Consider the following 26,345-nt stretch of genomic DNA (forward strand, 5'->3'; position numbering starts at 1 on the left):
AGAAAATATAACAATTTCCTCAATATTATACTTTTTTCCCTTTTGATCAAAAATGTATCAGTGGGCAAACTCCAAGCTTGGCTGCATGTAAATCATCTAGCTTCAGCTAGTCCAGGAATGGACAGAGTGAGGTTGATTAAGCTCATGAAAGGGTGAGCTGGCCTTATTCCCTGAAAATTCTGGCTAAAATCTGTTGGAAAAATAAAAACCAAAGTGGCTCTGCAACTGTGGCTGCCGTATTTACAATCCTAATAACTAGACTGGCAGCACTGTGATTTCACCCACCACTTTGCATAGCGCACAGTTGTAATTAAGCTGTAGTTATCTTTGACTGGAGGAAGAGGAAGGATACTTTATTTTAATGGAAGTTAAATTAGTAGTATATGAGGGAAGTTCCTAGAGAAAAAAATAAAGCAGTAATACTGGGCCGGCTTATCCATTGGAGAAGGAGGAGTAGTGTTACATGGCACCATTATTGCACTAAACTTTTATTCATGATCAATTTGACTTTTATGCAATGAGGAGTTAAAACAGTTCTTAAAAGAAATTGGAAGTTTTTACCCTGGAAGTTTAAAATCAGTGAAGGCTGCATTCCTATCATACTTTTTTTTTTTTCCCAACCATTCTGTAAAAGCCAAAAAATACTTGGTAAAATTTTCTAGTTCCAGTGTCAATTTTCTCTTTTGTGGCTTTGTTAAGACAGTCCAAAAAAGCATTGAATACAGTAGCAGCTTTGTCATCTAGATATGTACAGAAGGGAAACTGTATTAAAATTATTAAACTAATTTTAGGGAACCTGCTAAAATAGAACCTGCACAAAGCAGAACTGTGGAGATTTACTCAATCAGAAGTACTCAAACCAAAGCTGAACTAACATTTACAAAAAGGTGACTTCACCCAACTAACAGAAATGCTGCTTAAAGGTTGAACTGGAAAGAATGGCACTCATATCCACTGTGGTACTCTTGTTGCTACATTTTTTCCCTACTTGCAGCTGTGTGTTTCAGGTACTCAGGAGCCTATTTCGCTGTTAGGTACAGAGTTTGTGCTGGCAGTTGGGCTTTTTATCTTGGTGGGCTTTTTTCATAGAAACTGCATGCTATACCACTGCTGAGCAAACCTACTTTGAGTAAAGGCGGGGCAAGTTTGTATCTAGCTGAAAGGGACTTATAGTAGCTTCATTGCATTTACTTTAAACTTTCTTCTTTGATCCTTAACCCTAACACGACAGTCAAATGAGGCTATGCTTAATGGCTCAAAGGACAAAAGGAATTGATCATGCCAATCCCATTGTCCTTCATTTTACTTTCACATCACTATGTGACTTCTAATAGGACATTTACCTTACAGGAACAAGCAGAAGCCAGAATGCTTGTCTGATCAGTTTTTCATGCCTTATGGATGAAGTTGTTACTTTCACTGTATGAATTACGGCCTTTCACAAGTCATCACACACAATGAAGGCTGTTAGCAGATAAACAAGGACGTTAGGGGACGTGATAGCTTAAAGACATCTTCATGCTGCTTTAGACAAAGGGATCACCACTGCTGAGCCTGGTAATGCAAACTGGAGCACTCTGATGGCAAAAGGTTCACTGAAGCAACTGGAGACCAGTGTGGCCCACATCTGACTGCAGCCTGCACCTATTCCAAATATGCTTTCTGCAAAGGTCAGTAGTTTTGGTGACTCTCTGCTGCCTGAGAATGCCACCATGGGAAGGATCCTCAGAAAGCTGGCCAGCTGCATTTTACACTGGACTTGGGATGAGCATGGTTATTGAACAACACGAAAGGCACTGGATGTAGTTCTGACTGCCTGTACTAGAGAAAAACTGGAGCAGAAACCTAGTATTGCAGGGTTCCCAATTAATGCAACATATTGCATCAAATTAATACAGTCTAGTATTTCCTGTCATTACTGCTGCGTCTTTCTGTTTAGTGGCTTTAGCATATTTTTATGCTAAAATCAGTACTAAGAAGGGAGAGGGAAAAAGTATGTTTTCCCATGTGTTGTTCTCTTTTCTATGATATCTTTTCTCTTTTGTTGTTGTTTTTTTGTTGAAAGTCTTCCTGACAAATCACACAAAACATTTAAGTCATTTTGGGGCTTCACAGATGTGAATGAGGGTAAATTTACCCCTTTCTCTTTGCAGAAAAAGGTAAGTAGGAAAACTGATGTTGTATGTCTTGCTTGAGAATCATACAGAAGTCTAAATTTGAACTGAAGTTTGGATTCAAAAGCAAAAATAAGTCAGAGATAAGTTCAGGAAACACATTACTGAAGGAAATGTGATATGTGAAGGAAAAAATAAAAACAGTACAGCATAGTACAATATACCTCTATATATGTACAGAGACAGAGAAAGGACATACAGAAGCTGACAAAAGCTTTTTCTTCTCAAAGGTCTCAAGGTTGTTTCCTAAAACAGGAGGAGAATGCATCATTAACCTAAATTTGGGGTTGTAGTTGCCAGTAGCATTTATAAGACTATCAATTACATATTTTCAGTCTAGGTAAAGCCATTGCGAGCATCATCAGAAACAGAAATCAGTAGTTACTGGAAGACATAGGTAGCTTATAACCTGGAAAACCTCACAATCATGGGGTTTTGCCTTCCAATTTTGTCTTACCTTGATTTTACGTGCACTGCACTTGAGAGTCTTATTCCAATTCCATGTAAACCCTTGAGCAGATTCTCAATGGCACTTTGCTATATGTACCTATTAGCAGCAACTTGCCATGTTCACAAGTACTATCATTTTGGCATGGCAGAGTTGTACATCCAGTCTTCCCTGACGTAACCAACTGCCTAAACTATACCACAGAGGAGAATTTTGCATTCACTGGTTCCTGTTCTTTCATTCCTCTGTTTTTTGTCTTGCATTTTTTGAGAGAGAACTGATACCAGATATGCAGTCTTCCTTGGTGTTTCTGTTGCACTTACTGAATACCCTGAGACTCATTTGTAAGACGAGTGTGCCTACATGGGAAGTACAGAAAATCTCACCCCAAAGTCAGGAAGAACCTCTGTGATCTTCTCATCCAGTTTTTTGTTGAAGTGGGAGATAATAGAAAAGTCTATAAAAGAGTGACACAGAAACGTTAACTTTAATTCAGGCCCCATTTGAACTGTAGTGAACAAGGAGTGATTCTCCTACAGTCTGTAGTGTGAAAGCCTGTAATGAACATGAATACCAAATCAAGCCTAGTGAGTGCCACACTAAAAGCTCATCTAAATTTCATACACTTGGGGTTTGGTGAAGAGGAGAGAAAAAGTGAGTAATCTACTTCTTTTCCCTCTCAAAGCTGCTACTTGCTAAACTATGTGTGGGTCTGCAAAATGTTGGAATTAATCTCATGGCCTTACCTCATCCCACAGGCATTTAACAAAGACAGTATTCTTAAATGCTGAGTTTCAAATAATTATCAGAACTGAGTGAGAGAAAAAGGGGACAAAGAGCACCTGACATGATGGCATGTTAATAATTTACTGAGATGTCTAGGATAACATATGCTTTCAGTACAACAACATTTCATGCACTCCAGAAATAGGCCCACTCTTCTCAGCAAAGGAGATGGAGCACTTGATGAAAAATGGCAGCTAACAAGTATGTCACCTGTTTGTGCATCATTTAACCTGCGTAAGTGTGTAAAGGCTTGTTGCTGCAAGAACATACAGGCAAGAATTGAGAGGTTCTTTGCTTCTCTGAGTCTCCTTACAGCCTCCAGTTAATTAATCCTGGAAAATATACGTGGAAATTTCAAACATGCGTCTTTGCACATAACAAAATCTAATGGGGTGCAAGGGCACTCCAGAAACAACATGGTGAAAAAAGCTGCCTGACCACACTTCTCCAAGGGGTCACATTCTTAATTAATTATTTGAATAACATAATTGTGATAGGCCCCTAAAATATATGCATGGCATATCTTGAAAAAAAATTGAAAAGCAGAATCAAGCTATGCCCCAGACCAAATTCAGCAAAGATAACACCCCACCACCCCTGCCCCCCAGCCTCTCCTTTCTGAGTGTGCATTTTCTAAGTGAGGATACATTGGAAAGATGCATTGCCCAGATTATCTCCTGGACTTGCTGTCTTTCTACAAGGTCATCACCATCAAGCATATCTGAAAGTAACAAAGCCATTTTCAGTGCTGGTCATGGTACTACAAGGTTAGCAGCTGAGGAAAACTCAGGGATGTGGGTGAGCATAACTTCTTTTCAGCAAAGGTAAGTAAGTTCTGTTATGGAATAACATGTTGAGACAATAAGACCTGCTATCTAAAATGCAGGAGTTGAGTGAAACAACCTTGAGGCTTTATCCCTTTTCTCTCCCTCTGTCTGCAGCAAGAGGAAAGTGCTGATAAAAATAACAGCAGGTTCTGCCCAGGCTCTGCATTTGCTGAGAGATCTAGGCCCCACACCTGCCTGTTCCCTTGGGATCACGGGTATCTAGAATATTCTTGAGAATGTCAGGGAAAATGCCTTTTTGAGCTCAAGGGATTCTTTGTTGTGTAAAACAACTTAGAAGCATGCACAACAAAGAACAAAAGCTGGTACTGGCCACTGAGTTACTTCAATACCAAAAAGGAAAACGTGAAATTAGCAAGACTCATGTTTCACGCAGCAGATCAACTGCAAGCATGTGTTTCTTCTACTATCCAGGGGATTTTTAAATTTACATAAAACCAAGAAAAACTATGCGCACAAAAAAAAATCAACGAAACAGAGGATAAGGTTTCTGTTTCAAAGCAACAGCCCTGGTAACACGTGGCAGTTGCACAAGACAAGTGAAAATAAACAAATTGTTTTAAAAATCCAATCTTAATGCCAACTCAAATAACCTTGCTGAGTCATAGAATTCTAAGAAACTGTGCCCTCACTCCTGCAACTGTTGATGTACCTCATTCAGTTGGTATGTGATATTTCTAAATTTGTTGATTGTCTCAGTCGTCAGTCCTACTGCTTGACAATGCTAATTTTGTTTGCTTCCTTTCTTTATGTTTGATAGTCCTGGTTTTGAGCTAAGCTACTCTGATTTTGAAGCAGTATCACTCTGTTTCCATGGAATTAATTTTATGCTTACATTGGGAAGACACAGAATGCTTATGTTTAGCAGAAATGTGCTGTGTGCTTTACACATATTTGAAAGGTTGCACTGATAAAAATATTTGGGAAATTAATATGGTGCCTATTTGTACTGATAGACTGAAAGAGCAGTTTTCTGTACAAGGGAAAGTACAGTCAAACTTCAGGAGATATCTTAAAATGAGCTCACAGGATTTTTTTCCTTTATGTAGGAAGCTGTTACTGATCAGATATGTACTTGTGTAATGATGGCACTTATAATTCCGCAGCAGTTTCTCTGAAGTTCCTGGAACTAGCTTGACATAAATCAGTACTGGCAGAGTCAAAATCAGGCATTCAGCCTTAGAAAGTGACTGTGCTGGGAAGTGTGTACAGATCCATTCCCTTGGAGCCCCGACTGTAAGGAACTCAAAAGAACACTCTACTGTAAAAATATTTAGATGAATTTTGGTTTTTAAGACAGCTGGTAGCAGTTACATTTTGCTCTGAGGATCTTCTCTATGATGTTCTGGGTGGCAAGACAGGCTGTAAAGAAACTACAAACTATTTGCAAGCAGATGCATAGAAATTTGTCATCAATGTCACATTCTTTACTTTTCCAAAGCAAATCTGCCACAGATGTAGCAGCATAAGGTGACCTAAAAGTGAATGAAGTGAGAAATTTATTGCTTAGCAGTCTTTAAAAGTGAGCTGGAGTGTGGATAAAATGGTCTCATTTCCACAGTCAAACTACAGTGAAGTCTGGACTGATGTGATTATGTCTTCTTAAATTCAGCTGAGACAATTTATTCTCATAAGCAAAGACATTCCTTGATGGTCCTTTTTTGTGTTTGGTTTGTTGGTTTTTTAAATTAGATCCTTAGCTAGAAATCCCTTACCTTATATTTCTTCTCACATGGTACACAACGGAAAATACCTTCTGAAGTAAGCACCAGAAGAAAGCTTCATGACTCATACACTCCATGGTTAACCATTAATCTCATGTTTGTGATCAGTGTATGATAACAATGCCATGTCTAAGTAATTCTCTTGGTAGTGCTGAGAGAAACTATTTGCACTGCATACCTTTCATCTTTGTCTACCATCCATTAACTGTAAACTGTCAACTAAAGTATTTCAAAATGCGAAAGTCAAATCTGATGAGTTCTGATTGTGCCAAAATCTCTGTAAGAGTGATTTAAAAAGAGCCATAGATGCTGATGAATATTTGAGTCATGCATCTTGAAGCAGTATTTACTGATTTTTCTAAGAGCTGTTTAGATTTAGTTCCGTATTCTTGTACAGTTTGTACTATAAAGTAATGCAAACTGGCTGTATGTGTTTGTAGGATGGCTGCAATCGGAAGAGAATGCAAAGATAGAAATCTCCAATATGACAATTGATGAGTAAATTATATTTTTTATCTTGAAATTTATGTCTGTTTTGAGTCAGAATCAACTGTACTAAATCTGGCTCCAGATTTCAGTTTCTCATTATGCATTCTGACTCCACTCAAAAACTTCTAAGAAATTATGGATTTTTATTTTATCCTATTCTCTCAAAACAATAATGCCTATTATCTTTCTTCCCTGTAGTAGCTTTTGAACAGTTATAACTATTTATGAGCACATTTTTGCAAATGTTGACCAAGAATATTTCATATATTTTTCTCAACCATGAAGGATATCATTAAAATTGTAATGAGAAAAAATTAATTTTTCACTGGCAAAATCCTCACAGAAACTTCTGAGGTACTTTACTACCATTTGTCTATAAACATAACTTAAGCTGATGAAGCCCCAAGACAACATCCTGCCCTAAACTCAGTCTAGTTTAACTGCAATTGCTTTTCACTAATGCTAGTTTCTGTCTACTCATTTCCTATACTATCTACAATGCTTTAATGTGTAGTAATTTAAAGCACTTGAGTGTAATTGTATCAGTTCTCTATTTTCCACAAGTGATTCTTCCTGATTTTGTTTTGGTGCAAAAGCCAAATCTTAACTCCTTCCCATACTTAAAATTTCCAACAAAAGAACAAGACTGTTGAAATCACAGACAATTTGTGTAATAATGGATGTTCAAATTAAACTTTTATATTTTGCTCTTTCACTCTTCTCTCAAACCTTTTAATACCTGCTCTTTGCAATTTGTTATTATACCAGACTACTCAATTTCCTTGTGGGAAGAGGACAATATTTTTATTTGGGAAAGAAGAGAAAGAGATTTTAAAAGCAACAAACTTCCCCATTTTTGAGGAAACGTCACAAATGAAAAATAAAAAGAGGTATGATTAATGCTAAGATTTAAAATTCCTAAATAACTTAGTACTGGAATACATCTAACTATGAAATAAAATTTTCTCCCGTCTTTGATATGCAGAATCTTTTACCTGATGCCAGAAGGTTATAGTACATCAATGATTAATCAAGAGGCCCTTTACTGATCCACATACTGCCGTTTTCTGGTGGTGGTTGACTTTATATGAAGAAAAACACAAGAAAGAAATAAAATTTCAACTTTTATGTAAGATGTATTTATTGATAGTTTTTTCAAAGGGTTTTCCTGGTATGATTTTATGTTTTGCACACCCTGTGGTTTGATCTACAGTGAGGATGCCAAAATACAGCAGTGCATGTCACAATTTAATGTGTGAAGCACTTCAGACAGAATACAAATTGCCTGAAAACTGTGGAGGCTGAAGGTGCTTCTACCTTTTGGTGTAAGTGGAAAACGTCTAGTTTTTTCCTTTAAAAAATAAAACAAACCATCGGCTCATATGGTACAAAAGAAGGCAGGATAGATCCAGTGCAATCTGAAATGGATGTCCAAGTGGGGACTTTTCTAGTTGGGTAAGCTAAAAGCAAGCAGTGGTGGCAGAAAACACAGGTACAAACTTCTGCATGGAGATGCAAACAATGTCACTAGCACACTCTGATAAAAATGCCAAGACTTGGAGGGGGGGGCAGGTTATGTGAATTATAGCTCTGGATGGTATGATGCTCCTTCCCCTTCCATGAAATAAAACTGGGTGACAGTTTTCAGACAAAGAAGCAGCATCCTCCCACTGAACAACTTTAAGCTTGACTCCTGGTTGTGAGTAATCCAGATAGAAAGTGTTCATCTTTAATCTCATTGTCCAGAAGTTCACCATATTTTTTTTCCATTGTTTCAACTGTATAACTTTTAATTTTTTCCTAACTTTTCTTTTGTCTTCTCTTTGTTTGCTGAATAAAACGTTTCCAGGAGGCATATTTGTGTATTGGAGACCAGTGAATCGTATTCCTAGTGTTGGAGACATTACAGAAAGTTTTGGCTGTGAAGTTGTAAAATCTTGCTTAGCAAGTTTTTAATGGACAAGCTTGTGCTATTCACCGCAACAGGGAAGTGTGGAAAGACCTGCAAAAAAGCAACAAACAGATTTTTCAAGTAATAGTAAATGCTCAATGTAAAAAAACCCCAACCAACCAAACCAACCCAACCCAACCCAACCCAACCAAAAAAAAAAACCCAAATCACAAAACCAAAAACCCCAACAACAACAAACCAAAACCACAAAACCCAAAGCACCCTGTGATCCTTTTGTAAAAGAATTTAAATATGCAGAGCAAACCAGTGCAGTATTTCCAGTCACAAGGAAGAAAAATTAGAAAGTTAAGATCTGGGGAAGCTGAAGGGGAAGCTCAAGATCAAGATTAGGGAAGTGAAAGCTTTTGACAAGAAGAAGAACAGGAAAATCACTCAATTCTAATAAGTGTAGTGCCACGAAAACTTTTTAAGACTGAGTAATGGAAGTGGCTGTGGTGAAGTGCAGGCTAGACTTTTGACCTAGAACACCTTCAACTCAGCAATAACAGCATTCAACAGCAAAAGTCTCTCACCATAGATACTTGGGTTTGAAGAAAGCATGTGAGAGCCTTTATCAAACTTCTGAATTTTTTCATATCCCTGGAACAACTTGGAATATTACTCCATCCTGTCAAAACCAATTAAAAATGTCAAGGCTTTACATACAGGTATAGCAAGGACTTTTAAAGGAAACACAATCAGCTTCAATGCAGCATTTGGTACAAAAATTCCAGTCTCTCACTTCTCAGTTTTTACATTTGATTTGTAATGAAAAATTTGCTGAGACAGAGTTTGGTGTAGTAACAAACAACAAATTAGGAAAGACATTTTGAGTTCCCTGATTAATAGAGTTTTAAAATGCAAACTCCAATAGCTATTAAACAAGTAACAAAGCACTCTGAAGTTCTGCAAACAGCAGAACAAATAATGGTTTATTAAAAAAAAGCAAATCCAGTGGAAACTCTAGGAGATTCTAATTGAAGTGCTACTTAAAAGCAAAGAAACATAATTACCATACCTTAACAGTAAACTATCAGTCAAAGAAGTCGTTTGGGAGGAAAAACCAGCACAAGTTGGAAATGTACCAACTGCAATGATTACCTTAAATTACAACTTTATGAATAAGCTACTGATCTTCAATTCTAAGTGCATTACTGCCTAGAAGCTAACTCAAGAAACAGATAGATGTCTAAATGCTTTTGATAGAAAATACCTCAGAAAATTGCTTCTAAACATATTTTGAAACCTTTTGATTTGTCAGAGTTCAACACCTTATTTTAAAAATAATCTGGAAAAGATGGTAAGGATATATAATTCATGTGAAAATGTGCTGCTGCATGTTTGCCAGGTTATTAGTGTCAGCTGATAGAATTTCAGTAGTGTATAGCATTTAATGATGGCAACTATATAGCACTTCAAGTAAAGGTCACGCAGAAAATAGATAGCAAAAGCAAAATTCAAAGTTGGAGCACTAAAAATCTTCTCAGCCTTCCTCTTTCTTTAAAACCTAAGAAGAAATTTTCAAGCCAAAGTTATAGATTTTTAATGGGGAAAATGAACAGATTTCACAAGTATTTCAGAGGATGTTACAATTTTTTCTACAAATAACACAGGAGGAAACAAAGCCAAAACGAAACAAAACCAAGATGATTTTCTTGTAAGAGTCAGCAAAAAATGTGAATGGGAATTAGTACAACGACTATTCACTGTTTTGTGCTATCACACTTCCTAGTGCTATTGCTTGCATCTGATAATTAATTTTATCTGGTTTGTCCTCCTATAAATTTCAAATTTAACTTTTCCTCATATAATCCATCCATTTACAGGGATAATAGTCTATAAAGTTAATTACTTTTAAAAAGTAAACTTACTCTTTTCCTTAACCTGGTTGCCACACTTGTCCAAAGAAACCCCCTCACATATTTTTTCTCCACATTTGCATAGAATTCCAGCAATTAATTTAGAGACTGTTTTTATGCTGTGTCCTTACACTTATGTTGTTTCCCCCAGGTTAAAAACAACAAAACCATCCAAAACAGCCCCCCCCCCCAATCAAAACAACAACAATAACAAAAAAACAGAAAAACACACTTCTATGAAAAGTAAAGCTGAATAATTTAAAGCCATTTTTAATGGTAGTCAAGGACAATAACAGTCTTAAAATCAATATAAAATTTGCTGTCTAAATGGAGCTTCAACTAAGAAAGTTATAACAACTTTATGAAACTGAAAAAATAAGCAAAAGCATATAAACAATAGCATTATGCTTTCTGCAGAGCAGTTTCAATTGTTGTATTGTGCTTCTGCAAGGCATGGGAAGGTATGGTGTAACAGTTGTTTAATCAGGAGGAGTCATAGAATCATAGCAAGTATTATTGACTGTTACTATCACACTTTTCTTTTCACTTTTCTTCCTGTCTCCAGCACAGAAACATTTTTTACTCTGGGGAGTGCACAGGGAATTACATACTAGTACACACATTTATGAGAGGACATAAATGTTACTCAACTGGTAAGAAGTCTTCCAAATAGATTGAAGAAAGAAGTGAATACTGAATCAATTACATCTATTCCAAAGATGGCAAAGGATGGTAAAGTGCATTCTCATACTTCAAATTGTCAACTTCAGCATTATTGCACTCTATATTTAATGGAGTCTGCAACATATCCCATTGCTGCAATTTCATAGGTAACACTGATAGCAAACCAGTGTGCTACTTTTGACTCTTTTACAGTTTCATAAATGAAAGACAAGTAAAGATAAACTGCTGTCTGTGAGGAAACAAAACACCCCACAGCAACAAAAAAGCAAGCACACACTCCTACCTCCACAGCTAAAACCCAGATTACCTGTGTGTTTGTAAATTAGGAACGTTTTGTCAATGTCTATACTTATGTTAATGATGTGTTGCCTCGACTTGTTGCCTCCCTCCTTGGACAGTGTTATGATTAAGCAGAAAGATAATCACCACCCCTGTGGATCTAGTGGTGTCCTGTTGGTCCTCTTCTTCTTGTCTTCTTAGTAGTGGGGTTGTCCCACAAAACATAGAGTTCAATGGGTTCATACATGTTCAGATATATGTGGGAACGCCCAAGCACATTCCCTGTGAATATATATTTGGGCTTCAGTGGTCACAGCTTTTATACACTTTGCCACAGTGGGCAAAACCCTTTGGTGATCTTAACAGTGTTTAAGACAATTATGAGGCGCAGACAGAAATCGAATTTGTTTTTCCAAGTTATTTATCTCAAAGATGGTTCCAAAGAGTAATATGATGTTCTGTCTTTGCTAAAAGAAATTTATTTCTAGTAGTTGCCATTCTTCACTAAATTGAACATAAAAACAGGTGAGAAGGGAATAGTTAATTGAAAATGACTGTCAAGAAAATTGTGCAACTAGGCTCAGAGAAAGAGTATCATCCATTATATTTCTGATTCTGAGAATGTTTTTCCACAGCCTGTATGTGAAAGAAGTTAGTTTAAGCTTTCTTAGGTTCAACAGGAGTCAGCACAGCCCAGGTTGGACAGACATATCTGTTAAACAATGAAATACAGCTTTGGTTTCGCTCAAGACTGACACTATGGTAAATTTGGTGAGTCTAATGCTGCAGCCTGGCATGTGTGCATATCTGCTCCTTATCTGTAGAAGTTCTTAGAGTATAAAATGAGACAGGCAAAGATCTGAGATGAGTGCAGATGCACCAACAGCTCATGGCCTTCTGCCTATCCCAACTGCCACAAGTGAAAGTTGCAAAAAAAGTAAACTGATTACTTTTTCTAGGTGAGCTGAGCAAGGCCTGCTTACAAAAAGTTAACTATCAGAGGCTTCAGATATCTATTTGCTATCCTTTTCCCTCAAGAGGAAGAATTGCTTGACAAGTGTATAAGGAGTATTGACACCACTTGAGCATTTTTCTCCATGTTACCAGTAACAATCCTGAGATCTGTGAGATAAAACCAGGTAAAAGAATGCTGGCAAAACATTTTTTCCTGGGTGTGGTTTTGGCAGAGTTCACTAGTCTTCTCTCAGTGTTACTGTTGAAAACACTTAAGCTTATAAAGATGCAATTGTCTGTCAACAGCATCAAAGAAGGTGACCACAAACTCTAGACAATTAAAGGCATTAAATGTACACTAATTAGTGCTTTCCTGTTTGGGAGCAAAAGACTGTATTACTACCATATATATAGTTGCCGTTGCATATGCAGATATGCATATATGTGTAGGTATATATAAAGCCTAAGAGGGAAATTCAGCGCGGGTAAAGGTCAGAGCAGACAGGGAAAACTGGAAATTCTTAGGGTGCCCTTACACACACTGAATGTATTTCATTACATGCTACTCAGTCACCGAGACTCTATTTGCTGAACACTTTCTTGCTTATACCTCTGATGACACACATTTTATACTAAAACAGATTAAATTATAATCAGGCAATCTGTAATTTTTAATTTAAATTATCTTTCATTGTCCTTCCAACAAAGGGATTATATGTTGGAAAATTTCATTGAAATTCATCTCAAAAAAGAAGTATATCAGTGTTGGCAATTCACTCACTGCTGTTTTCTCCTTCAGCTTCCTTATTCCTGGCCTAGACTATTAAATAGATGCTTTTCAGAAAAAAACCAGTTAATATTAATTGTACAGACCTACAAATCCCTTATTGAGTTAAGAATGGTTAATTAGCTGGTCTAAATCAATACTGCTGCATTAATCTCAGACAAAATATGTACATTTTCTGTCTGGTTACCTTCAGCCCATTATGACCATCATGATGGTAAATCAGATATGTATTCCTGGTAAAACAGAGTATGTCAGAGTATGTAATCTTTTTGAGATTTCAAAAAAGGTCATAAAGCAACTTACAGAATATACAGAATATATGGAAAGTGTGCTAAGAAAGAATATTTTTGTTGGTTTTTTTCCATATTTTAAGTATTCCCTTAGACATGACTCTCTTACTGTTTCAGTAATTTCTTTTTGCCTATCAAGCTTCTTATCATAAAAGCGTGTGAAGATTTTAGCCATATATGCAGACAAAAATATATATAAAGACCCAGATAAGGACTTAAAAAACCTGAAGTGGAAAACATCTATATAGTAATTGTCATGAAAGTGTTACAAATGACAGCACAGAAGTGCAAAAAAGATGAACAAAAAAATCTCTCTCAAGGCAATGGTGTGGCTGTTAGATGTCTCTTTCCTAGGGTATTTTTCTGGGAGTAAAGGCAACAGTATGTTTTATAACTTAGCTATCTCTAAATGTTTTTGTCAGTCAAGTCTCCCCTAAGCATTTTTGAATGCCTTTGGTCAGTTTTAGACAAATATGACACAGGTATCAATGATAACAGCTCTTGCAGATGCACATAAAATAGAGCAAAGAGAAAATTAATCAGTGCTCCAGTGACTCACTGACAGGATGCAGGGTGAATGCAGTTGGCCTTTAGAAACTGAAAACATACAGAGAAAATTTCTCATTATAGGACAAATTTTAATACGAGTGCATCTATTCCAAGATACAGAATAATGCAAACACGAAACAGAAACCATAGGAAATAGTGATTTACTGCTCATAGAGCTGGATGTTTTAGAAGTGTGGCTAATGTCTTGGGTGGAAGGTACACTTTACAGAGAACTTAGAGGTTCTCTGAAAAGAGACAAATCCATGTGTCACAGGTCTGGTATTTAGTCTAATGGAAGTGAGGTGATCACTAAATACACCTACCACAGCAAACAATAATGAAGTTTAGAGAAGACAGTAGGTTACAATGAACTTTTAGGCATGACAGAGTAATGCCAGGACATTTATTACTGTCTGAATGCTGGTCTGTCAGAATTGTTTATCTATGCAACATTCTAATACACATGCTTTAATTACACTACCTGACTATCTCAGCCTCTTAGAAATAATTTTCTGTGCAACAAAATCTTGGGTTAGGGAACTGCCGTTATTCACTAGCAGAAACAGTAAGAAGAGCACCTCAGACTCAGTCTGAGCACCTGAAGCTGCTGGTTTTGCTGTTGCCACCCAGAACTTAGCTCTCACTGATTCTGTTGTCAGGCTTGGATTAGGAAGTAGATCCTAAAGTGCCTGGTAAAGTGAGTTAAACTGTTTCCAGTTTATGTCCAAAAGTCTCTGAAGCTGATGGAGAACATACTTGATCTGATAATTCAGCATCAACAAGTTTGATTCAGGACAATAAGTACTTCTTCTGTAGTGTTTTAGTGACAAAAGCCTACAGATAATGAGTCATACTGACGTTACATTGCATTGTTTATCTCCAGCAGTACACGTTTCACCCAGTGCTGGAAAAGTAGTTACTAGAAGTGTTTCGTTAGACAAATGTGTATCTGCTTTCTTCCTTGTTGCTGCTTTTGTGAGACATTATAATGCTGTCAGACCTGAAAAGTGATTTGTCTGCTGTCAAAACAGTCCAGAATTCAGAGCAAGACCAAATTTGTACCTAATGCAAGTTTTGCCACTTTATCCCGTATTTGCTTTTGCAAATATTTGCAAGGGACAAGAACTGTTACGTTATGTTATGCATTTTCTAAAATAATGCTGCATAAAAAAGACTCTTGAACTAAACTGTATGCCAAAGCAAACACTGTGGTCTTAGATACTTGAAATAAGTCTTCAGAATGCATTCTATAGTTACAACAGACTGAGCAATAGAGCTGTAAGAGGGTACATGAACATTTCCAAATGCAAAATCCTGAAGAAAGCTGTGAAATGTCATCAGTTCACCTCAGTAGACAAAGAAAATCCAGACCTTTGATGACCCCTGGTGAATAAACTAAGCACTGCATTTAAATTATAAATCAAGATGTACTTGGAAGAATAGTTCAGTGCTCACTGTCATCAAAAAAACAAAGAAAAGCGATATGAAAAGGACATTCTTTTATGACATGCCTAAGAAAATAGCTCTTCTGCAGCCGGGCTAGCAGCAGACCTGAAAGATGTACAAGACAGTGTAATACCTTAAACAGGTTTAATCTAATGAATTATATTCCTGCATCCGTTTAAAAAAAAAAAACCAAAAATACAAAAGGGTCAAACTATCAGATGAAAATTATTTTACTGTACAAATGCTGTATTTCTTTTATGACCTACAGAAGAGGAATCTTTAAATGGTACAGCAATCACAAGGAGAATCCAGACACTTTCTGCAGTGTCTCACATTGCTTAGGGCACTGAGAAGGTTCCTACCATTCCTTTCCACAACAGCTCTTTCTGCAAACACTCTGTGCTAAGCCTAAGTTCTTCCTTTTGGAGTCATGTATTAATGATGGGAAGTCCTTCATCAAACAAACTCAGTGACTCTACATTCCTCTGGAGAATAGTTAAGGGAGATGTAGAGTTATAGAACCGTATCTCTTTTTCTTTAAATACACTGATTCCTACAATGACTAAGATAACATACAATATAAACTCCTCTTTAAAAGGACAGTGTGATGTAGGCCATTGCCTCACAACAGCCATAGAAAACATTTGGAATTTTTTACACTATGTCTGAAACATTAAATTAATTTTTTAATACTGTTTTAAAGAAAGAAGCTGAAATTTGTTAATTAATTGCATACAACTGTTATTTCATCATGGAAATGCATATAAAGTAGAAAGTGTCTAACCTAGATGTATCCATAAAAGTTATGTCTGTTTTATAGCTAAGATAAATAATTTATTACAGGTAAGCAACATATGTACAATACAGACCAGCTGTAGACATTTCTCCACCATTCCTGGTCTTTTGGCAGTGAAATCTAGTACATGTGTGGGAGACACAAGGTAACTGCAAACTTAGAGCTGAAGGGAAGGACATTTTTACAACCCAATGAAAGGGGAAGCACTAAATCACTGAGTTTAGACATAACACTTCTATTTACCAATTATAAAATTTATCAATAACATTCAAACTATGAAATGGACTGAAGAATTTCTTAGTGTGGTGTAACATTTTTGCAGGCAATTCTGAGTTTCACACACGGTTTAAATTCCCCATCTCTCTCTTCTCCATCATCTTAGACTTCAGTCTAACAAAGCCAGACAAATTTATTTCTCACCAGGAATTTCAGAAATGTTACAGAAAACAAAGTATTTCTTGGAAAATCATGGGATTAATCAATTTGTTTAGAAAAGCAGGATCTGGGTAAGTTGAAGGGTCACTTGCAGCTCTAAGAGATGCTGCAAAAAGCCTGGAAGATGCTGTTTTCTCTTACCCAGCAGCTCTTTTCAGGAGAAGGAATGCAGGCAGAGCTGGGAAAGTGACCATCCCCGAAATGGCAGGACAAAAGCATATTCTCTTCTAACTCTGCTGAACCACAGAAAGGAGTGTCAGGACAATGAGTTTCCCACCTTTTTTAGAAAGTTAGACTTGCCTTGCACCCTTCTTCTAGGTGTTCACCAATTAAAGGAGGGAAGCCCTAGAGAACACAAAAATCTTGCATTTCTTCAAAACTTATTAAAATACAGCATTTTGGTCTCTATTCTAGACAAAAATATTTTCAGATTCAGAAAACCATGGCATCAAAAATTAACACTGAATCCAGCTACAAATATAAAAGAAACGTTTCTCTAACAGGCTAATCTGCCACCTTTGATTAACCATCATGTGTCCTTCAGCTGTGAGGGACTATTCGAAGACAGCCTGTCATACTATATTTATATCTTGGGCTGTCACTTGACATTTTAGAGTATAGTACGTGATCCAACACTACGTGTCAAAGTGTTACAAGAAAACCCTGCCACTATTCTGATGAACAAATCAATAACAAAATACGGGTGATGAAGAAACCTCTTGTCACATTTTTTCAACCTGAATCAGTACATTATGTAACTGAAAGCACTGACCTAATAGCTAGCTGTGGTACTAACATAATGAAAGGGGAAAATAAGGACCTCAGGAAAGTAACATTTCAGTCAAAACACAAAACTGTGTTATTATCTGGTCAGTGGTTTAGGATACAGATACACCACAGAGAATATGCAATCTGCATAATTAATTTACATTGTTAGGTATTGGGTCACCTGAGGAATCCCATGAAATCCGTGAAAATACAGATCTTTGCAGTTTTTCTCTACCAGTAGGAAAAATGTAACATGCTTCCAGATACAGACATAGGAAAAAACAGAGGGATCCAACCAGTTCTCATTCCTGTCCTCATCAAAATATTTCACCACATTTACATTAGATAAGCATTGCAGCCCAATGCCATGAAATAAGACCTTAAAGACTGGGTAATCCTTGACAATAAACACATATGTTTAGATTTGTATCTGTATTATGTCCACACATAAAACTTTTCTTCATGCACCAAGTACACTGTGATCTGACTTTTATACAGACTGTTTGTTACACAAACCAAAAGCTATGTTGAGTTTCTCTGAGAAACTACTTGATGCTTCTAGCAAGAGGATTTAATATAATCATTTTGCTTGCTAAGGCAGCCATTACCCTGAATAGATGCTAGGCCTCTCTTACAGCAAGAAAGAGGTTTTTTATTGTAACTTGACAGTAGGTTCATTGAATTAAATGTGTCTAAGATACAAGCTATTTGTATTACTTCATATGACTTGTGTAGATCAGTGTTAGTTTTTTTCTTTGTAGCCTACTGTGAAAAGAATAATAGCATTCCCTGAACTTCTTTTATAGTGTGCTCTTCTTGAAGAAAAGTAGAATGTAGTATTTCAATCATACAGATGATTGCTTTCTCTGAAACTTCTGGAGAATCAAAAGTGGGAAAAACATTATTTTTGCAAATGGAGATCTACTTATCTTACCAATTGCCAGCCTTCAGGGCAGTGTGAAGGATGAGTAGGTGTAAGAAGTTTTTTTGCCTGATCTCACAAACTGAAAGGGACACAGACTAAAACCTGTCTTTTAAAAAATCTTTTGTAAAAAACTTCCATGAAAAAAAATCCCTTTTATTGGAACCATTTTTATGGCTCTTTTTATTTTTTTTTTCAATTAGAACAATAAAAGCAGACCATGCAGACTCATTTTTTGAGTGCATTCATTTTAACATGCTGTCTCATGTGGTAATACGATATTGCGGCATTGAGTTGAAATCCCCTGCAGGAATATGCTTACTTTCAATGCACTCTACTGTAAAAAATGTTTACAAACATTTTAAAACATTAAATACAACTTATAATTAATCCCCACTTTTGCTACAAGTGTAATTGATTATCCTTTAAACTAACAAAGAAAGATTCCTTTTCACTATTGTGATATATTTCATCCTAATTTATTACCCTAATGCCCCTTATTATCCATATCAGTTTCCCCTATTGACTGTATAAAACTTGTACAGAGTACTTAAAAAGGATAAGAAAATGTTATTGAAAAAATAATTAGCGGTTTGCTTCAGTAGCTGCTTTTAGTACCCAAAATGACTTCATGAGTTTTCCCATCTTCTCCTTCTTTTTAAAGCTTGCTCCCTCTCATATCTTTCTTAAAGTATCTGGAATTTTTTTACATACTACCTAAATGACAGCAAGGTTCTGACAAGACAGACAAGCAATGCAAATAAATGAATTTTGAGATACCATGATAAGATGATGATGATTTTTTTTTTTCCTTATTGTCAGCTGCAACATTCTACTTGCAGCTCCAGGACAAAATCAAAAGTCAGTTGCAAGTCATTCCAAAAAGATACAGTAAATTTGCATATGCCAAGTGATACAGTTTCCTATGATGAGCTTACTGCTCATGCAGAAGGCACCTTAATACCCACATGCAACATTCTTGGAATACAGGTAATAAATGGTCTTGTAGCTCTCTAGGACATCATTATTATAGCCACCAGTGAGAGATCATCGAGCATGTGTTTTCATGTGATGCATGCCAAATTTTAAGTCAGTGACTTCTACACATTATCTAAACGCTTTTCAGAAATCAACTTTGAAATTTGGTACTTTTTTCTGAAGAAAGACTATTCCAGAGATGCAGAGCAATATTCCAGGTAGATGTTTATTTTTTAGGTTGGATAAGGCCTTGAGCAACCTGGTCTAACAGAAGGAGCCCCTGCCCATGGCAGTGATGTTGGGACCAGAGGGTCTTTAAGGTCCCTTCCAACCCTTAACATTCTATGATTCTATGATTCTGTGATTTAGAAAAAGATCTGGATTCAACTTTAGGCCTGCATAAATCATTCAGTACATATAGCAATGCTTTTAAATGTCAGTTGCTATCATTCAGGTTTGTTTTCATGAAGTTTAAACCTACAAACATATGGGAGACTGTAAGACTAGTTTGAGAATTCACTACAGGCTATAGACTACAGAAGACTCAGATGCTATAGCATCACTGATGTACATTGCATTTATCAGTACTAATTTCTATAAATTGGACCTGCAAAAGGATAAAAGAGGATATGAAGACTGAAGGTACATCTCATGGGTGGGGCTCAATCTCTTGTTTGAACCTCACTTTAAAAATTTTTATCAATGAAAAAGTAATGTCCTAGATTTTAAGAAAAAAAGCAGAGCAAACCAAGACAACAAATTTAGAGATATCTGTGTCTTCTGAAGGCCAAAGGTGAGGTGGAGAAAGCCTCTCAGAGTCAGGAGCAATGACATACTAGTACAATTGCTTCATTTCACCTTGCAGAGAATACAACTGGATCCCAAACCCCTTCACTATTTTTTCTTCGAGAAGAGTGAAAATTTAATTCTTCATTCTTGTTCCTCTTTCCTCTGGTCTCCCTGTAGGAAGAGATTGTACCTTTTAACCTAGACATTCTTACTATTGCCTTATCACTTGTGTTTTTCAAAACTTAATTTTCAAAACTTATTTTAACGATTTTATTTAAATGGCTGGAGAAAGGGGCCAACAGGAACCTCATGCAGTAACAAAGGAGACTCCAAACACTGCACCTGGGGAGGAATAACCCCATGAACCAACACTGGCTTGGCCAGAAAGGCCCAGGAAGAACACGGGCCAGCAGTGACTGCCCCAGTGCCCCGCCAGGGTCACTGGGAGTGCTGCCAGGCGGACAGGGAGGGATCCCGCCCTCTCCCCTGCCTGGTGAGGCCACACCTGGAGTGCTGTGCCCAGCTCTGGGCTCTCCAGCCCAGGAGACATGAGGAGCTACTGGCGAGAGCCCAGGGAAGGGCCACAAACACGGTGAAGGAACTGGAGTGTCTGTCCTATGAGGGAAAGCTGAGAGAGCTCGGACAGTTCTCCCTGGAGAAGGCACAGCAGCACCAGACACACCACAGGACAAACTGGGGGGTTTAAGGCCACCAAAAGACGTCTGACAGCTGTGGAGCGGGGGCTTTCCCCCTCTGGGATGTTTGTCGCGCTCACCAGGCCGGGTGCCACAGGCTCCTGAACCTGCACACTTGGCCCAGTGTGAGGGCTTCAGCAGGACCCTGGCCCTGCACTGGCAGTGCCCCACGGCACCGCTGAGGGCTCCCAGCCACTTCCTCCTTCCCCGACCGCCTCCTGCAGGTACCCTGTGCCAGCTGAGTCCCACTGGCCGGGCGGGAGCAGTGTGGAAGGGAGGTTTCTCCTGCAATGGGGGGCAGCGTGCCTGGGGGGAGCGGAGGGGGGGAGGCACCTGTTGGAGGCAGCTGAGGGGCCGGTCGGCCACTTTCCAGTCACCTGCACAGAGACCTTCGGGAGGCCCCTGTCTCCTCTCCCTGCCCCACAGGGAGACCTTCGGGAGGCCCCTGTTTCCCCTCCCTGCCCCACAGGGAGACCTTCGGGAGGCCCCTGTTTCCCCTCCCTGCCCCACAAGGAGACCCTTCGGGAGGCCCCTGTCTCCCCTCCGTGCCCTGGGGCCCCCTCTGCTGCCCGGGTCCTGGCGCCAGAGAAGCTCCGGCACTCCGCCCGTCTCTCGGCAGCACATGGCGCCCGGTGCCGAGGAGGCTCTGCAGGACAGCGGCTCCGCCACGGCGGCCGGGCTGTGCCCCATCTGCCTGGACGACGTGGACGACGCGGCCCACGTGGACACCTGCCTGCACACCTTCTGCTTCGGCTGCATCCGGCAGTGGGCTGCCGTGCGCGCCGCCTGCCCGCTCTGCCGCCAGCGCTTCGGCCGCATCCTGCACGCGGTCCGGGCGGACGACGACTACCAGGAGTACGTGCTCGGCCCGGCCGGCTGCCGGCAGAGCGCCGCGGCCGCGCCCAGGGTGCGCGGCACATCCCCGCACTGGCGCTACCAGCTGCGCCCCCGGCCCCGCAGCGATCCCGCTGCCGGGAGAAGGGGGCCGCCGGCGGAGGGCCGAGGGAGAGATCCGAGGACCTCTGACACCTCTGCCTGATAGGCTGCGCTCGAGCGGCCCTGCCGGGGGACCTGCCATCCTCTGGGAGCGCGGCCTGCGGCCTTCACGCGCTTGGAATGAATATCCAGCAGCTTTCCAGAGTGCGCGTCTCTCAAAACCACTTGGTATATTGCATGTGAACACACTAATTAGGGGGAGGTGTTACTTTATCTCTGCCTCTCTTTTTCAATACTATTATTATTAGTCATAATAGTATTGTTATTTTTTAAATTATTAAAGTGTTCTTAAACCCAAGGTTTAATCTTGTCTTTCCAATTTTGATGCTACAAAATTTTGATGCTACAGGGGGCGGCAAGTGGCTGCACGGAACTTAGTTGCTGGCTGGGGTTCTCCACTTCGTTGTGCTGGTGCTGGAAAATCATTGGCTTTGTGGACACTGAACAAAGATCCAGAAGCTTTTCAGAGCATGATTATCTCAAAATCAAAGAAAGCCACTGCAGGCAGTGCTTTCCAGCATTGTCTCATCAATGTAGGAAAACAAAAGGGCAGAATGTCTGGAATGTGCTGTGAACTTTATATAAATGCTGCGACAGAGCCCCTTTCACTCTTACTCCCCAAGCCTTCCCTCTCCAAGCACCAGAGCATGGCTGTCCAAGCCCTGTGGCCATCAGCCAGGATGCCTGACCTGAAGCAAAGCCAAGTCCACAGATACAGGCCATGCTGACAACCCTCTCCCTCCTGGTGCCTCCACACCCAAATGAATTCGGTCATCCCCCTGTCAGAGCCCTCTGAGCCTTCCTCCGACACGTCTGTACAGCAGCAGCCCAACTCCTCCAGCCCCAAACCCCACGGCCATGGCTGGAAGGCAGGAGAGGGCTGGATTCAGGCTTCACAAAAGATACTGCTGGGGACCATCTGCTGACCTGCACACCTCAGCTTGGCGTTTTTTGGAGAGCAAAGCTCTAAACTCCAAGCATCCCGGGGCTTCGGGAGCCACCCAGGAAGCAAACTGCCATGCAAGCCAAGCATATCTCTGCCGTGGGCCAAAACATGGGCTTCTCACCCCTCTCCCAGTCTTACTGGGCCCATCCCAGTCCCCCACTTTGAATCCTTTCCCCAGATGCACCAGCACCAGGCTTGAACATTTCCACAAGCTCTGCAACAGTCCCCTCTTGCAGTGTTGGGGCAGCCCCACAGACTCTTGTCCCACATCCCACATGGGTCCCCCGCCCTGCTGGCAGAGAGTCCCCACAGCCAGTGAGGCCCCGGAGCTGCATTCCTGTGGGAGCCATCTCAGCTTGGCAGGGAAGGGCCTGGGGACATCAACCTGCGAATGGCACTGGTGGTGTGTCCTGCGGCCAAAAGGCCAAGAGCCTCCTGGGGGGCACTGGGTGTGCTGCCAGCGGGACAGGGAGAGATCCCGCCCTCTCCTCTGCCTGAAGAAATGCATAAATTCCAGGCACACAAGAGATGAAACTTTTTACTGTGGTGCTGGTCATAGACTGTGATATTGTTGAATAAGTTGTGTATACATTTAATCACTATCTCTGGCCATCAGTACCCTGGAACGAGAAGGTAATCTTCTTCCCTCTACCACCTCCCTAGGTACTCTGTTCTGCAAAATTAACCTGTCAAAATAAGGCAGGAACCAATTACTGGGTCTCTTACACTCCTAACAACAGCTGTGATGAAGTTATCACTGATTACAGATTACCTTCTATAAAGTATGGATGAAAAATGCATTAAAACATAGCATGAAGCCAAGTTACATTTCTTGGATGGTGTGTGTTGGCTCTAAGTCAATGTTGTTGAGCCTATGTATCTAATCCTGTGTGGGACTCAGCACAAGTTCTTTACTTCACAGAAAAATCTAGAAATTGGCCCCCACAGATCTACCTTCCAAAGTCACCTTAATGCTACTATGTCTGGGCAGAAAAACTTTGTATACAACTTAACACAGGAAAGAAATAGAATTACCATTTTGTGCTTTAGGCAAGTAAAAAAATATTTTTGCTTTAAATTCAGCAACTCTTATGCAATCACATAATTAGATACTATTTTTAAGTTTAAAAAGCCAGTGATCTCTGTATGAGGACCCAAAACTAATTTCCTTCAAGTGAATTTTATGAAGCTTTGGAAGAGAAAAAAAAATCAAAAATGCCCAGAATTTGTTTGAAGAGATATGTTGGTTTTTTTTTAAATGGCAACCCCTCCATGTAGTTAAAGGATCAGGAGAAAGCATGAAAGATTAAGTGGCAGATGAGATAATAGACAAGATAATTACAGAGCATTAAAGACTCAAATTTATTTTTAAGACATTCAAGCTCTATTTAGAAAAGCCCTTTGTTAACTTTTGTGAATCTAAAAAGAATTATCCTAACATGTTGAACAATAATGGGACTAATGGTGTTAAAGCTTCATCATTTCCTGTTCCAAAGCAGCCCATATAGTAACTGGCCATGGAGTGTTTCCACAGCGCAAATAGAAGATAACAAGATCAGAGGAGTCATAGTGCAGCAAAACCTCAATATGCCACAAAAAGAGATTTGTTGTGCTCTGTGCTCTCAGAGTGGGAAGTGACGAGTCCTGAATTTTCTTGCTGAGCTACCACGCACTGGGAAGTTGAGCACACTTCCCCTCACAGGCTGATCTCAAGCACCATTTTGCTTCTGTGGCACCACAGAGGTAATGCTAATCCAGGGTGAGAGCTGAGGCTGTGAAAGCCAAGTAGACAGTTCCCTGAAATGGAGCTGCACTAGTCTGATAGGGATAAGAAGAAGAGCAAACATAAATCTGTGCTCATAGGTTTGCAGGCAAGAAAATGTGTAGCTTCGCAGAGAAACAGAGAACTGGTTTCTGTATTGTTTTGGTCTTGAGCCTGTGGAGCTGTCTTGAGACTCCCCTGGTTTTGTTCCACCTTTCTGAGACAATGAATAACGGAAAAAATGTTGCGTATTGTCAAAGCCATCTGCATGCCTTCTGGTGCTATTACACTTCTGCAATTATCACATCCTTTCAAGAAATTTCTAGACTCTTCTGTTTAGGAATCCTGCTCTGTTCTCTGTATTTCTACAGAAAAGTTTAAGAAAGTGATCACTTTCCTCCCATATTTTTCATATCCTCAGGTTAAAAAAAATTAAATTTATACTTAAATTATAGCTTTAAAAAAAATATGTGGAGAGTACATATATTTTATATACATACCCATATATACAGTTATTTGTAGATATAATTACATATATGTGTATGTTTATTACTCAAAACTATAATACTTGTGTTTGACTAAGCACTATAGATTGCAAAATGTGGACACCATCACAACACATTAGATGTTCTGTTTCCCTTCTGTTACTAGATGCCTGAAATGACACCAAAATATAAATAAACACATTTAATTGCATTTTTAAAACTATGATTGACAAAGAACAATTCTACAGAGGTTTTTGAAGATGTTCTTGGCTTTATCATTACACTTGCAATAGAGATTATTTAGCCTTAGATAGTGAAAGTTATTTCTGATCATGAGGAAGTATGTGAAAATGTTTATTTGTGTGTATAAATAACAGGCAACAAAGACTACTAATACTCTGGACAGATTAGAGGAAGGAGATGGATTCGTGAGGATGAGGAAGTAAAACATGGGAGGTAAGACTAAAAGGAGACATAAAAATGAAAATCAATATTTTATGGTTGGTGAAAGAGAGAGAAATTTCCAGAGTGTGGCAGGGCCCAGGTAGGTAATGAAAATCACAGTTTAGTGAAAATATGTTTGTATTAGCATGCTAAAGAGCTGCAAGTGAAAACATTTTGCTTTGCTCAGAGATAAAAGAGAGTTGACATAATTACATTTGAAAATTAGGATGGCAGCTGAGACCTGAAAGACATTTCTTATTTGTGTGGATAGATTAGAAAGGCCATACCTCAGATTTCATTCAGGAAGTGTATACAAGAGATCGTTATGGTAAGAATTTGGGCATCTAGGCCTAACACTCTGCTGAAGATGATGCTGCGTTATACACTTGAATAGCAGTCAGTGTGATCATTTGTTCTACAGGAAATAAAATGTGCATAAAGAAGGGCTTCTCTTCTGAAAAGCTTCAATAACAGTAAAAAAAAATTAGAATTACCATGGCAACAACCAACAATCTTACATGCCAAAATGGGAAAATAAAACAGGGAAACAAAACAGAAAATCAATTAAGAATTTAAGCAAGGATAAGTTACACACTTTAGAGTGTGATTTTTTATAATGTATTTCAAATATTATTTCAGATTGAACAAATTATTTTCATGCTGTTGGTAAAGATCCTCAAGAAACTGAGGCCTGGAAAAGTAGATATAAACAATAAAACCATAAAATCTTGCATCTTTTATGGGGGGGGAGAGGGGAGGAGAAAACAGAAGAAAATGGATTTTTATAAAACTATGCAGAAATAATTTTTATACTCTCACTTTCTTGACATGCCATAAAATAGCTCACAGAAGGTAAACCTAAGAGTCTTGTAGTCTCCATTCTTTTCCCGTCCTAAATTTCCACCAGTTTCAGGAATTTCTCAGCAGTCAATGATGTGATGAGGTACTACCCTGAGCCTTTTTGAAGTTGTTAAATCAAACTGCTGTGGACAATAGACTACTGTCCTCATTTTCATTACTGTCCCTAGCAAGGGGTCTGCATTTTCTACTGGAGCAGAATCTTC

The 26,345-nt window shown here is 39.1% G+C and overlaps 1 long non-coding RNA gene across 1 annotated transcript; it reads left to right on the forward strand.

The window, feature by feature from the left end:
* The first annotated feature begins 4,516 nt into the window (after nt 1-4,516).
* On the forward strand, nt 4,517-8,091 carry LOC109143658. The gene is made up of 3 exons (XR_002043965.2): nt 4,517-4,917; nt 7,235-7,356; nt 7,452-8,091. It is a non-coding gene; the product is annotated as an uncharacterized LOC109143658 (long non-coding RNA).
* The last annotated feature ends 18,254 nt before the right edge of the window (nt 8,092-26,345 follow it).

The sequence above is a fragment of the Corvus cornix genome, chromosome Z (assembly GCF_000738735.6).
Source record: "Corvus cornix cornix isolate S_Up_H32 chromosome Z, ASM73873v5, whole genome shotgun sequence".
Taxonomy (NCBI): Eukaryota; Metazoa; Chordata; class Aves; order Passeriformes; family Corvidae; genus Corvus; species Corvus cornix.